Source organism: Choloepus didactylus, chromosome 3 (genome assembly GCF_015220235.1).
Source record: "Choloepus didactylus isolate mChoDid1 chromosome 3, mChoDid1.pri, whole genome shotgun sequence".
NCBI classification, from domain to species: Eukaryota; Metazoa; Chordata; class Mammalia; order Pilosa; family Megalonychidae; genus Choloepus; species Choloepus didactylus.
Window position 1 is genome coordinate 215912528 of NC_051309.1, and position 13793 is coordinate 215926320.

The 13793-nt window shown below is 39.9% G+C and overlaps 1 long non-coding RNA gene across 1 annotated transcript in view; it reads left to right on the forward strand.

Moving 5' to 3' along the window:
• Positions 1–5123: 5123 nt before the first annotated feature.
• LOC119528988 overlaps positions 5124–13793 on the forward strand; it is a 48087-nt gene continuing 39417 nt past the window's right edge. Inside the window, exons 1-3 of the long non-coding RNA XR_005215798.1 lie at positions 5124–5154; positions 11195–11278; positions 13614–13617. This is a non-coding gene — a long non-coding RNA (uncharacterized LOC119528988). The remainder of the gene's footprint in view (positions 5155–11194; positions 11279–13613; positions 13618–13793) is intronic.

Consider the following 13793-nt stretch of genomic DNA (forward strand, 5'->3'; position numbering starts at 1 on the left):
GCGGGTCCCCTGGCCGCAAAAACTTACAGATTTCGCTGATCTCAGCAGTTCCACGTTTTCATGAGTGTTGTATGAAGTATGCCCAAAGACAGATTGCTCTGTGGTGTCCAGTCCACGCAGTTCCTGGCTTTTTACCTACTTTCCTGGAGGAGTAACTAAAACATACAGCTCACCAGTCTGCCATCTTGCCCCGCCTCCCACACTTTTTCTTTAAGAAACTCAAGAGTATTATGGCAACGTGGAGCTGGAAGTGATGTTAGAGATAGGTCAAGTCCAATCCTCCCACTTTGTAGCTGAGTCAAAAGAGGCCCACCAAAGTGAAATGACCCTCCAAAGTCATACAGCCACTTACTCTCTGGGCAGAAGCCAGAACCTTGGTCTCTTGGCTCTGCCTCACGTGCTGTTTTCACTCTCCTGCTCTGTCTCCACCTTAAGAATATTAATGGTGAGAATAGAGTCACAAGAGCATGCAGGTGTGGGATTTTTGTTGTTAGGAGGCATTTGGGTCCCCCAACCCACCCAACCCCCTAGATAACTGAGCTCTTTCTCCACGTAGGACCCTGTTCTTGGAGCTGGGAATAAAAATAGTGGGAAGGTGTTGATTCTGCCTTTGATGAGAGACAGTAAAATCATGCTCAAGAGATAAAAGGCAATTCCAAGGAATATATGCACACTGATGTGTGAGAGCAAAGGACTCCCTTCTGAAAAACTGGGTCTCATACAACCCATATATGTCCCTCAGTATCTATTACCTCTGCTTTTTGCAACTATTTTGTTTCAAATGCTATAAATTCAGGGGTCCTGAAAGTCACTGCCTGTGTTGATTACCTTATCTTCTTCTGCTGAGGTGGAGATTAAACTCATGTGAATTACTCTAAGCCCCCAAACCTAGAAGGGAATTGAAGGTCCCGTAGTACCTTAAGAATCAGGTTTGTTCTGAAACTCAAGAAGGAATAGGAAGAAATGGTTTCATAATTAGGTTTGGGGCTTGACCTCAGAATAGGAATAGTTGGGAAGTAAAAGAAAAATGAAGAAAAGGATGTTAATTGAGCTAGAGGAAGAATGGGATTTTCTTAAGAGAGAGGCTGAGCTCCTAAGGGTCAGGTCAGACAGATGTGAAAACATGTAGGATCTGCATAATTTTAGGGCAGGAGCTCAGGAAGGGGGACATTAAAGATTGCTAACAGATTGTTTAGCTGTTTGAGGAACGTCCAATTTATAATACCACTCTTCCCTGTCTGAACTCAGGACTAGCTAAGTCCGAAAATGCCAGAAACACAAGGCTCAAAGGGAAACTGGACATGTAAAGCTTTAAAATATGTAGGATGGACATTAGTGGGAAAGCAACTCTCAGGTATGATGGGAGGTCCTTGCAAATTTTTATATTTTGCCTGAAGACAGAAGTGTCTCAAGTGCTATTTGAGAGAGGATGCAGTCGGCCTTGGTGGAATACGTTTCCTAGGAAAGGATATACATAGTGTCGCAATTAGCTTTTGGGTGGTATGCCAGTTTGGATGTATTATGTCCCCCCAAAAGCCAGGTTCTTTAATGCAGTCTTGTGGGGGGAGATGTATTAGTGTTGATTAGGTTGTAATCTTTGGATTAGGCTGTTTCCATGGAGATGTGACACCCCTCCCCCCAACTTGGGTAATACCTTTGATTAGATTTTTTCCATGGAGGTGTGGCCCCACCCATTCAGCGTGGGCCTTGATTAGTTTACTAGAACCCTATAAAAGCTCACAAACAGAAGGACCTCAGAGCAGCTGTGGCTGAGACAGACATTTTGGAGACGGCCGTTGAAAGTGGACTTGTGCTTGTCCAGAGTTTGCCTGGAAGAAGCTAAGAGGACACCCCCAGACACCAAGAGAGAAACATCCTGGGAGAAAGCCATTTTGAAACGCAATCTGGGATCAACAGACGCCAGCCAACAGAGGTTTTCTAGACGCCAATGACCTTTCTTCAATGAAGGTATACTCATGTTTATGCCTTGGTTTGGGCACTTTTATGGCTGTAGGACTGTATATTTGTAACCAAATAAACCCCGTTTATAAAGGCCAATCCATTTCTGGTATTTTGCAAAACAGCAGCATTAGCAAACCGGAACGGGTGGTGTACGTGTCCAAATGGGAATCTGGATTATTTTATATCCTGGGTTCTGAGAAGATAATTTAGTTTGGAATAACTATGGTAGGGACTGGTCATTTGTTTGTGTGTTCTAAATTTTGTGCAAGGGACACTAGTGCATGGTATCTTATTTTTTCTATTTACTCTGGCTTTTTGGACAAGTAGTTTAAGGGAGAGACTTGAGTATGATTAATTCAACTTTGAAGGTTTTGAAGACCTGGCTGCAGTTACCTCTGCCTGCCCCCATGCATCCAGGGAAGACTCCCTGCTGCAGACTAAGCAGACTAAGAATTTAGGATAGAAAGACAATTTAGGGATTAAGTTTTCAATATAATTTACAACAAGATTTTATTTTGGGAGTCCAATTTCTCTCTAGACACTTACTATTTGAGGGAGTTCATATTGCTTAAATTTGGGGAGGTTTTAATATTGCTGCTGAATGATTTGGGGATTTAAAAACATTCTCCTTTGTGCTTCTCATGCAATTTTTGGTAATCTATGTTAGTGCAGCTGGCATGTACAAGATGGGAAATAGGGAGTGAATTTTGTCTCAGGGAGCAGTTTGGCCTTGAAGTTAATTTAGTAAATGTGCAGTTTTGGCCATTGCAGAGTCTTTAGGTGCAAAAATCTCATCCATGTGAGTCCAAGGAAGAAACATAAGGAACCGTGATAGGTACAGAGAGAGAAGTCTCATAAAAGTGGAGGCAAGGCTGCACTGATATACCGCAGATTTTCTCCTCTGAGAGAGACAGCCCTGTCCTGGCTAATTAGGGACAAAAGGCTGTGTGTGTGTGTGTGTGTGTGTGTGTGTGTGTGTGTGTGTGTGTGTGTGTGTTTGTGTGTGTTCTTGGTGACGGTGGGGAGGGGAAGGCTTCTTCTTCCCTCCATTATTATTTTTGCCTCTTGTGAATGGAGTTTCCCCTCCCTCCTATTCCCACTTTCGGGGAGGGGCTCATGTTTTGGTTGAATCATGCTTTTCTGCCAGGAGAGGCTTAAGTAGGCCGGAGTCTCCTTCATTTCTAGTAAGTCTTTCTGCTAGACTTTGTGCATCTCAGCTTTGTGCATAGGTTTCCCTACCCCCGGCTCCCTCTGATTTTTTAACTTCTCAGGGTCCAAACTGGACAGTGATGTCAGGCCAGGCCTCCACTGGTGACTTCGGGGGTTAAGGGGAGGCAATTATGATAGCTGATAATTTGGGGCCTGTGTCAGGAGGCTCCTTCTGGCCAAGACTTTTGCTTTGCCTTTTACCCTTGTCAATCTTTCCTTCATCTGGAAAGAGGGGGCTTTGATAAACTGTCACTTTTGTTCTTAGAGCGAGGACTGAGCAGTCTCATTCTAAAAAGGAAATGTGTACAAGGTACAAGAAGAGAAAGGAACAAGGGGAATGAAATATATTGCAAATTTCTTATGTCTTTTGCTCTTTGAGAAATTATGCATGATTTTTATTCTGTAATGTTACTGTTAGAAAACAGCTCAGCTGTACGTGCCCCAAATGAAAAAGTTACAATTTCATATCATCACTCTCATCAACTTGGATGTAAAAAGGGAGTCACGTAACTTTGCTCTTGGGAAGGAGGGATCAGTTCTTATCCTTGGTGCTTAATGTTGGATAAACTTCTCTTTTGGCTCTTCTAAGATGGGTGGGAGAAAATCTCCACCACTCAGACATTTGAATGAAAAGACCTCTGCTTGCCAGCAGAAGTCTGAGAAGGCTGTTCTTGTGATACCTGATTATTACTCAATATTAATTTAAGTAGATATTAATAGGGACTTTACTGAAAAATCCTTTGGATGATGTCTGGTTTTTGGAATTCTCAATTTTTTTCCTTCTGTCATATATTTATATTTAAAATATGCCAAATGGGAAGGGCATATTCTCTGATTTTTGCCATGAAACCTGCAAAATACCTTAATTGTGTTACGTTTTCTTTATTAATGTTTAAAATTTGTCAATATTCAAGTTTATTAATCTTTTTCTTAGGGCTTCTGGATTTTGTATTTTGCTTAGGAAGGCCTTTTCTACTCCAATATATCTATGTGTCGGTATGTACTGAGTGTGTGTGTGTATATATATACACGTTTTCATTTCAATCTTGGACCATCCTATACTGATTGTAAGAAATATCCAATTTCCCATCTCAAATTATGCCCTGCTGCATTTTTGAATATAGTGCACCGGAAAGTGTGCAAGGAGCACAGGTTTTCAGAAAGCGTACTGGGCAGCAGCATGGAGAATGGATTGGAAGGATGCAGGCGGGACGAGAAAGGGGACAGAGAAATCCATTAAGCCTGCAGTGACCATATCGACAGAGAAGGAAAGAGAGACTGGAAACCCATTCAAGTGGTGCCCGGGCCGGGGATCAGTGGCCGTTGGATGCAAGCGCCGTGGGCCGGGGGTTTCAGAGCCCGGAATATGCCCACCACGGTGGGGTCACCATTCACGGAGACCGCGAACACCAGCGAAGAAGCACGTTTGAGGGGAAAGATAGTTTGGGAGATTGCAGTTGTGCGTGCTTGAAAGCCTTGGGAAATGGATCGAGTGAGAAAAGGATTGTTTGGGCAGGCCCAGCGGTTGCATAGACAGGCGTCCGCTGAGACCCCCGGTGGGTGGAGACGTCAGGAGGGAGGGGGCATTCAGGGCAGGGAGGTTGCATGCTGAGCACTGCTCTTCTCCCAACCTGCACCCTGCCCCTTAAACCCCACTCTCTATCTGCCTGTTATTTTCCTCTCCACTAAGAAAGTTAAAGGAAACACAGTATAAGATTAAAGTAACTGTTTGCCAGAAATCGTTTCTTGTTTTGGAGGAGAAAGTTGTAATTAGCAGGGACTACGTGAAACTGATGAAAAGCAGTCTTTTCTATAATCGCCTGAAGAGTGCTGTATACGTTACGTGTCGCTGCAATTTCTACGTTAGCCGCTGGGTGGCGGGCTCAGGTCACAGAAACAAACCGCTGGGCCACAAGTTTCTTTTTTCTAACGTAGTTAACAAAATGAGGAAACAGAGAAGCCACGATCAGCTTCTTTGTAAAGGTAAGAAGATAGAAACTTTAAAAAATTACTCTTTTATTGAATAATCAGTTTGGGCATTTTCTGCTTGACATGTGTCTTACAAAAGCTTATTGCCTGTTCTTCCCGGACAACTTGATTTGAAATTGCAATTAATAAAGATCAATTTAGCAACCAGGTGCCAAATAACCACAAGGATCAAATTCTGCTCCTTAACTAGACAAATTGCTTCTCCCTGCCAGGTCCTAGGAATCTAACATATCCTTTCATTCTGGAGTGAGAAGAGAGGCAGGGTGAGGCAGGACGGTGGGAGTGGGGAGGGTGGTGGAGGGGGGGGTGGAGGGTGGAGGGGGGTGGAGGGAGGGGGAGTTGGGGAGTGGTAGGACCTGGGCTCAAACCAGACTTTGGACCCCAGGTCAAACCAGCAGTTCCCTCGGGCAACTGATACACACTTTCTGAGTCTCAGGTTCTTCTATAAAATGAGGCTACTAATAATTAGGTTTCACTGTTGTCTGAGGATTAAAGACTGCGTGCAAAAAAAGCTATTGGCTCTCAGTAACTGTAAGCAAGGAGGAAGATGATGGTAGTGATGGTGGAGAAATAGAAGGGGAAACAGAAGAAACAGAAGGAGCCACTGTTCAGCAGTTGCTGAGAAAGCCTGTCATTTCTCTGTTTAGAAAACATACTGAAAGTTGCACCAGTATAGAAAACAGTGTATCCTAAAGTTGGGGTACTGTGTTCAAGGGCAGAACAACAAGATTTTGTTTGATTTAACATTTCAGGATTATATCAATACTAAATACTGTGGAGTTGAGGAAGCCCTAAAACAGAAGAATAGCACAATATTTTCCTCATTATTCCCAACTGCCTCCCCCCAAAAAAGAAAAAAAAAACAACAAACCCTCACAACCAATAAAACTACTACTTCTGTTGTATATACATATTAAAAATTTTATTTAGGCAATTATCAGATATCTAATTGCACAGAGCTGGAGAAAAGAGAGTAGACAATCTATGGTAAAACTTCTAGAGTCCTTCCCACCAATTCTTCCCTAACATTGCCTAAATTTCTTAACTGGGGGAAAGGCCGTTTATTCTGCAATTTGAAATAAGGCTTAAAAGTACATATCCTCAGGAAGTTAACGTATTGTTGAATCCACCATAAGATGTAGAAGTTGGATTCTTTTATATGTAAACATGTCAGAGAAATAGTGGGGGTAATAGAGAAAAGGGGAAAGGCGAGGGAGGAGGGGAACAGAAGACAAACTATTCCTCTTGTAATTAGCAAGGTCAGAACTGTTTAGTGGCCTGCAAATTTTGCTGCTGTTGTTTTTTGCTCATTTACAAAAGGGATATACTAAAACGTGAAAAGAATCCAGGCTTTGACCTTAGATGGAACAGAATTTGAGTTCCAGTTCTGGCACATATATACGCCTTTGGGCAAGGTGCTTTCTGTTCTTGTTTCTTCACCTGTGAAATAGAGTGAATGCCCACTCATGGAGATGTTAGGAGGCAAGAAAGGAGAATGTATGCAAAGCCTCCAGCCTTGTGTGGCACATAGGTTGTGCTTGGGATTATTTGGTGAGGATTTGGCATCATAGTTAAGAGTGTGGCCTTTGGGGGCAGACAAAATTGGCCATCTAAGTTACAGCTTGGCAACTCATTAGCTGGGCCATTTGGGCAACTTGCTTGACCTCTCTGATCCTTGATTTCCTTATCTGTAAGATGAAGGTCATCATATTATCTCCAGTTATTATTGTGTGGCTAAGGCAGAATGTAGCAATCTCTGTGTATAATGCTGTGTATTTAATGGAACCTCAATAATCAGTAGCTGCTTTTATCACCCTTTAAGTTCTGGATGCTGTACTTGATATGAGGGCATGAAATAGTACTTGCTCAGCCCTCTGTACTTGCTATTACAGAGTCCTGCTCTTCCTTAGACTTGATTATGCATTCATGTATTTATACATAAATATCTAACACAGGGTGCATCAGTTTTACAAAACTCGTCACTCCTTTGGAGAAACATTAAAAAAAAAAAGTCTTCACATTCCTCCAGATTTTGATACTCTGCCCCACCCCCACTGCCATTGCCTAAAGTAGAATCTCCCAGCCCTTTGCAAAGGCACTTTTGTGCCTCCAGTGGACTTTTGCAGGTGGCAGGAAAAAGATCCCCTCAGCAAAATCTTTGAGCAGCTGGATGGGGTCTGGAGCAGCTGGAGTAGCTTTCTCAGTTCTATCATTAAAATATGATCATTTTCTATGTTTGCCATGATTTGAAAGAAAAGTTGGGAGCACTGGTCTAAAGGAGAAAGTCCAAACTTCTTAGCCTAAAGGTAAAGTCCCTCACAAGGTGGATTTGATTAAAATTTCCAGCCTTGTTTCTTTCCACTCATCACAGCACACTGTTATTTTTTATCCATCCTGAACTCTGCCGTTTCATCAGTAACAGAGCCTCATTCTTTTCTACCTTCCAGTGTTTGTATTTGCTGCTCTCTCCATCCATAATCCTTTGTCTGTCTTATTTGTGAGAAGTCTCATATTCATCCTATAAATTCCTTTTCAATAATCCATTCCTAGGAAATCTTTCCTAACCATGTTGCTTGTGGTAGGTAGAATTCTAATATGACCCCTAATGAACCATGCTCTTGTGTAAACCACTGAATCTCCTTCAGCATGGGCAAACCTGTGAATATGAGGAGACACCACTCCTGTGACTATGTTACATTATATGGCAAAGGAGAAGGGATTTTGCAGATGTAATTAAAGTTCCTAATCAGGTGACTTTGAGTTCATCAAAAGGGAGATTATCCTGGTGAGCCTGACCTAATCAGGTGAGCTTTCCTGGGCTCAAAGAGATGCTTTCTTGCTAGCCTTGTAGAAACAAGCTAACATGAGTTCTACAATTGTACAGTTGTCCACTCATTCATTCCCTGATTCAATTACTCTTGTTAAGACCCACCGTGTGCCTGACAAAAGGCTAATTGAAGTGACACAATTCTTGTCCTCAAACTACTATCTAATGGGGGAGACAGACAAGTAACCAGAGCAATACGATACAATATACAATGTAGTATATCCCATGGGAGGTATACTAGGAGGCAGAGCCAAGTCAGACTGCAAGAGTTAAACAAGGCTTCCTGGAAGAGGTGACCATTGAAGCTGAATCCTGACAGATGAGTAGGAGTTAGGAGACAGGGAGAATAAAATAAACACATAAAAGGTCTGAAGCATTCTGGAAGTTGCAAACAGTTATGTGTGGCTGGATAATATACAGTATTAGCTAAAATATTGATGATGGGATGAAAAATGTTTGCATAGAAGGAGGGAGATTGATGGGCGATCAGACTGGAGGAAAGGGTGTATCTGTTTATGAAGGCTCCTGACCCCCACCTGGGAGTTTGGATTTTTCCAGGAGATGTGAGGAATTACTAAAGGACATTAAGAAACAATGTTCTATGATACAATTTTTAAAAATCTCTAAATTTTACATTTGAGAAAGATACATTTAGTAGCAATTTGGAGAACTCATTGGTGAGGTATATGCTTGGAGGCAAAGGATTGGAAGATGTTGAAATGAAAAAAAAAGTGGGGAAGGAGAGAAGAAAAATGGATTTAAGAGACAAAAAGGAGGTAGACTCCTCAGAACCTGGAGACTGATTTATGGTGGGTGGGAGCAGCTGTGAAAAGAGGGGAGTTTTGACTATCAGTCTCCAGTTTCTGTTTTAGTCAGTGGATAGTATAAAAGGAGGGAATTCCCTGGAGGGAGTAGCAGGTTTGGTGGAGAAGGGGTTTTAATTTTGGACATGTTGAGACTGAAGCATGTTTAAATGGAGAAATCAAACAGGCAGTTAGATGTATGAGTCTTGAGCTGGAAAGAAGGATCTTTGATGGAGATGTGTGTCTGGGGGGCAAAATAGCTGAATAGGAAAAAAGCTGAATAGGATAATAGCTGGATAGGAAGGTGGGTGAAATGACAAGAATGAGTGTGTAACATAAGGGAAAAGAGCCTAGGCTGGAGCATTGGGACTGACTACCTAACATTTAAGGAAAAGGGACGGGTGAAGAAGTAGCCAGAGAAGTGGAAAGAAAATCCAGAGAGAGGAATGTGCAGTGTTTTAAGGAGAGGGAAACCAACTCCGGCAAAGAAATTCCCATTTTATCACAGAGCAAACAGGTGGTCGGGACATTTCAGTGGAAGTGTGGACCAGATTGCAATGACGTAAGTAGTAAATAAAAGATGATGAGGTGATAGGGAAATGCAAGCAGGTCTTTCAAGAAGTTGCATGAGGGAAGGAGAATAAAAGTCAACAGTTAGACGGGACTTAGGACCACAGAATGGTTTCTCGTAATGGGAAACAGTCGAGAAATTCAGATGCTCCTGGGAAGCCCTAAACAGAGAGAGAAAAAGTGAAAGGAGTATACTTATGAGATGAGGTTCCCTAGGAAGTAATCTTGAGCAAAGATGGAGCAGTTTTCCCTGTACAGAACAGGCTAGTTCTGCTGTCTTGGAAAGGATGGTGTTTTGAATTAATTAGTTGGGTTTTAAGTTTGGGTCCTGGTGGAAGTCAGGTGCAACAAAAGGGGAAATCAAGGCCATAATGCATGAGAAAAGGCAGTGTGTTACTCATGGGTTCCAGAGACAGAGGGTGCCTTGATGGGTCAATGAAGCGCAGTCAGCTCGAGGGGCTCAACCAGCAGGCAGGGAGCACACAGGCAGAGCGAGGGGGACCCATGGGCTTGTACCTCCTTTGTGGTGCATGAGTGGAGGGTGGTTGATTTCCCACAGGAGTGAAGGATTGGTTAGTTTAAAGCAAACGTGTGTGAAAAGGGAAAGGGATGACGGGGATGGTGAGCTTGTCATTTGGGGCCAGCTGTGGGTTTTGGGTGAGGGGTGTGGATGATGGCCACAGATGGGGGTTTGAGCTCTGGGGGCGTTTATGCCCCATGGCAGGAAAGCTGCTTATTAACAAGGCCAAAGGTCGGTGTTGAGGCAAGTGGCTTAGCCGAAGTGAGACGTGAAAGTTATGATAGTAATAACAGATGGTCAGGCTAGGTTCAGATGCAGATGAGTTTGGGAGGGAGAGTAATTGGTCAGGTAGAGCAGGAAGTAGAAGAATTCTTATTTGATGGCCTCTGTTTTCTTTGCAAAGTAGCACCTAAAGTCATCCACTCATAATGAAATGGTGTTCAGGCAGGGTTTACAGAGAGTGGAGAAATTGTTTTTTTTTAAATAAACTTTGAAATCAAATGATAAACTTGTGGAAAAGTGTGTAAATCATGACCAACTCATCAATAAATTATTACAATATGAATCCACCCATAGAACCATCACCCAAATAAATAGAACATTACCAGCATCCCAGAAGCTCTGCTCATGCCTCCACCAACTTGCTAAAGCTCCCTAAAGTAACCACAACCCTGAATTCTAACACCATAGATTAATTTTTTTTATTGTTGGTACTTTGAACGGAATCATACAGTATTTATTATTTAATTCCTGGCTATCCATGTGTGGAGGTATAGAAATAATTCATTAATTTGCATTGCTATGTAGTATTCCATCTATGATTATACTACATTTTTTTTGTCTTTTCTTTTGTTAATCAGCATTTGGGTTGCTTCCAGTTTGACCTACCACAAATAGGGATGCTATAGAAAGACATGCTACATGTGTTTCTATAGCATCTAATGCATCGAAAGCTGCATATGTTCAGCTTTCATTAAATATTGCCTGGGAAGGAAGAACTTGGCAGCAGTTTTGCAATCTTTTTTCTTCCTCTGTTGGGGGTTGCCTGGGAAAGAAAGAAAAATGACCCAGCTAAACCTCTTCTAATCATGCAGTGGTATTTGGTAGTGGAAGAGTCCTTATTTGTAGAATGCTTTTTAGCAGGATGTACTTGAACAGATTATGTTGCTTTTTTGTAAATAATCCTGGACTGTATGTCTTTATGGGGCATGGCTCCCAAGAAAATGTCATCTGAGCTGTGTAATTATCAGGATATAAAATGTAGATGTTTTATGACTGAAATAGCTCCTTTTGTCCCATATGTACTGCTTACAGGCCTCCTAATGAAGCAAGAAAACCTGGCAAGTGGTGTTGGTGATTGTTAAACTCTCCATGCTATCCTGTGCCTCACAACTATCTGTATCCTTGTATTTATTTGTTGATATGGGGTAAGATCTCTGAATTTTCTGAGTCTGATTTGACAATATGATTCTTTGTGTTATCCTACAACCAAGCAATCTTCCACAATAGTTTATATTCCTAACAGCAGTATACAAGTTACAGTTGCTCTTATCCTTGCCAAAATTTGGCAATTACCAGTCTTTTTATTTCAGACATTGTGGAGTATATGTAGGTCCTTTGACTTTGTTTTTCTTCTTCAAAATTGCCTTGAATATTCATAGGTTTTTTCATTTCCATATTACTTTCAGAATCAGCTTGTCAATTTCCACAAAAAAACTTGCCTCAATTTTGACTGAGATAACATTAAATCTATATGCATGTGGTAGTAATGCCATCTTTACAATACTTAGTCTTTATCCACAAACATGGCATATCCCTAGATTTATTTAGGTCCTCTTTAACTTCTCAAAATACTAATTTATGGCTTTCTGTGTAGAGATCTTGCAAATCTCTGTTAAAGTATTCCTAGGTACTTTTTTTTAATGTCATTGTAATGATGCCATGTAATGGTTCTAAAATTTTATTTTCTAAATGGTTGTTGCAGTTATATAGAATATGTATATACAATATACATATGCATGTGTATATATATTGTATGTAAATTGATTTTTATTTTGACCTTGTATCTAATGGCTTTGATAAATGTATTGATTGATTATTTTTAATTTGTCGACTCTTTTGATGTTCTGTGTTCATAATCATGTCACCTTTAAATGCTGCCAGTTTTCATTTTTACTTTCTGATCTTTATAAATTTGATTTCTTCTTGCCTTATTTTTCTGGATGGAGCTAGAATGTTGAATAGAAGTGGTGGTAGAAGACATCCTTGTCTTTCTAGTCTCAGAGAGAAAGCATTTAAGATTTCACTATTAAGTGTCATTCTTGATGTAGCTTATTTTTAGATACTCTTTATCATAAAGAAGTTTTTCTCCTTTCCTAGTTATCTAAGACTTTTAAAAAATAATGAAGCAGTGTTGAATTTAAATTGATATTTTTCCTTGATCCTTTGAGATGAGTATACAATTTTTCTCTTTATTATGTTCATATGGTAAATGAGAGTGATTGATTTCTGAATGTTTACCAATGTTACATTCCAAGAATAAACCTGCCTTGACTGTGATATCCTTTATATTTATAAATTTAGCAATTTATAAATTGCTGGAATTGATTTGGTAATTAATTAAGGATTTTTGCATTTATGTTCATGAAAGAAGCTGGATTGTAATTTTTTATTTTTGTAATTTCTTTGTTAGGATTTGGTATCAAGGTTACATTACCCTCATTAAAAAAGTTAGGAAGTTTCCTGGAAGATTTTTACACAATTGTTTCAGTTCTTCTTTAAATACTTGGAAAAATCTACCAGTAAAGCCAGCTGGGCCTGGAGTTTTCCGTACAACATGAAATTTTTAATTACAGATTTAATTTCTTGGATATAGGACTTTTCAGATTTTTGTGTTAGTTTTGGTGAGTTATTTCTTTGAGTTTGTCCCATTTTATATACATTTTCATATCTAGTGGCATAAATTTGTTCACAGTATTATCCTATGACCTTTCTAACATATTTTGTTTTGCAGTGATTGTCCCCCTTTTATTTCTGTTATTAGTCATTTGTTTTCTTTTCCTTGTATTTGATCTGGCTTTCCTGAAGTTTATTAGTTTTATTAGGCTTTTCAAAGAACCAGCTTTCAGGTTTGCTGATTTTCTCGGTTGTATGTTTGCTATTACATTAATTTCTGTGCTCATGTTTACTGTTTTCTTTCTCCTGTTTTATTTGGGTTTAATGTGATGCTCCTTTACTAAAAATTTTTTGGTGCTGGATGCTTAGATAATTGACTTTCAGTCTATTTTTCCCTATATTTTCATTTAATGCTGTAAATTCTCTTCCAAGTACTTCATACTTTTTGACATATTACACCTTCATTTTCATTCAGCTAAAACTATTTTCTAATTTTTGATTATCATTTCTTCTTTGACCCATGGATATTTTGAAGTGTATTGTTTAATTTGAAAAATGTGGGTAATTTGTGCTTGTATTTCTGTTATTGAGTTCTTGTTTAATTTCATTGTGGTCACAGAACATATTCTGAATGATGTCAGTCCTTTAAAATTTATTGAAACTTGCTCTATTGTCCAACATGTGGTCAGTCTTGGTAAGTATTCCATGGAAAATAATGTGTCTTCTGCCGTTGGTAGAGTCAGTGTTCTGTATAAATTAAAATATAATTAATTGTATTGTTCAAATTTTCTTTAACTGATTTATTTTGTTGTGTTTGCTTGTTCTACCAACTATTCAGAAAGGTATGTTAACACTTCAGTATTACTGTGAATTTGTTTATTTCTTTTAAAGGTCTGTTAATATTTCCTTTATTTGTTTTTAGGTTATATTATTAGGTGTGTACACATTTAGAATTGTCATCACTTCCTGCTAAAATGGATCTTTTATCATTGTGATATGTCTTCCTTCATCTGTAATA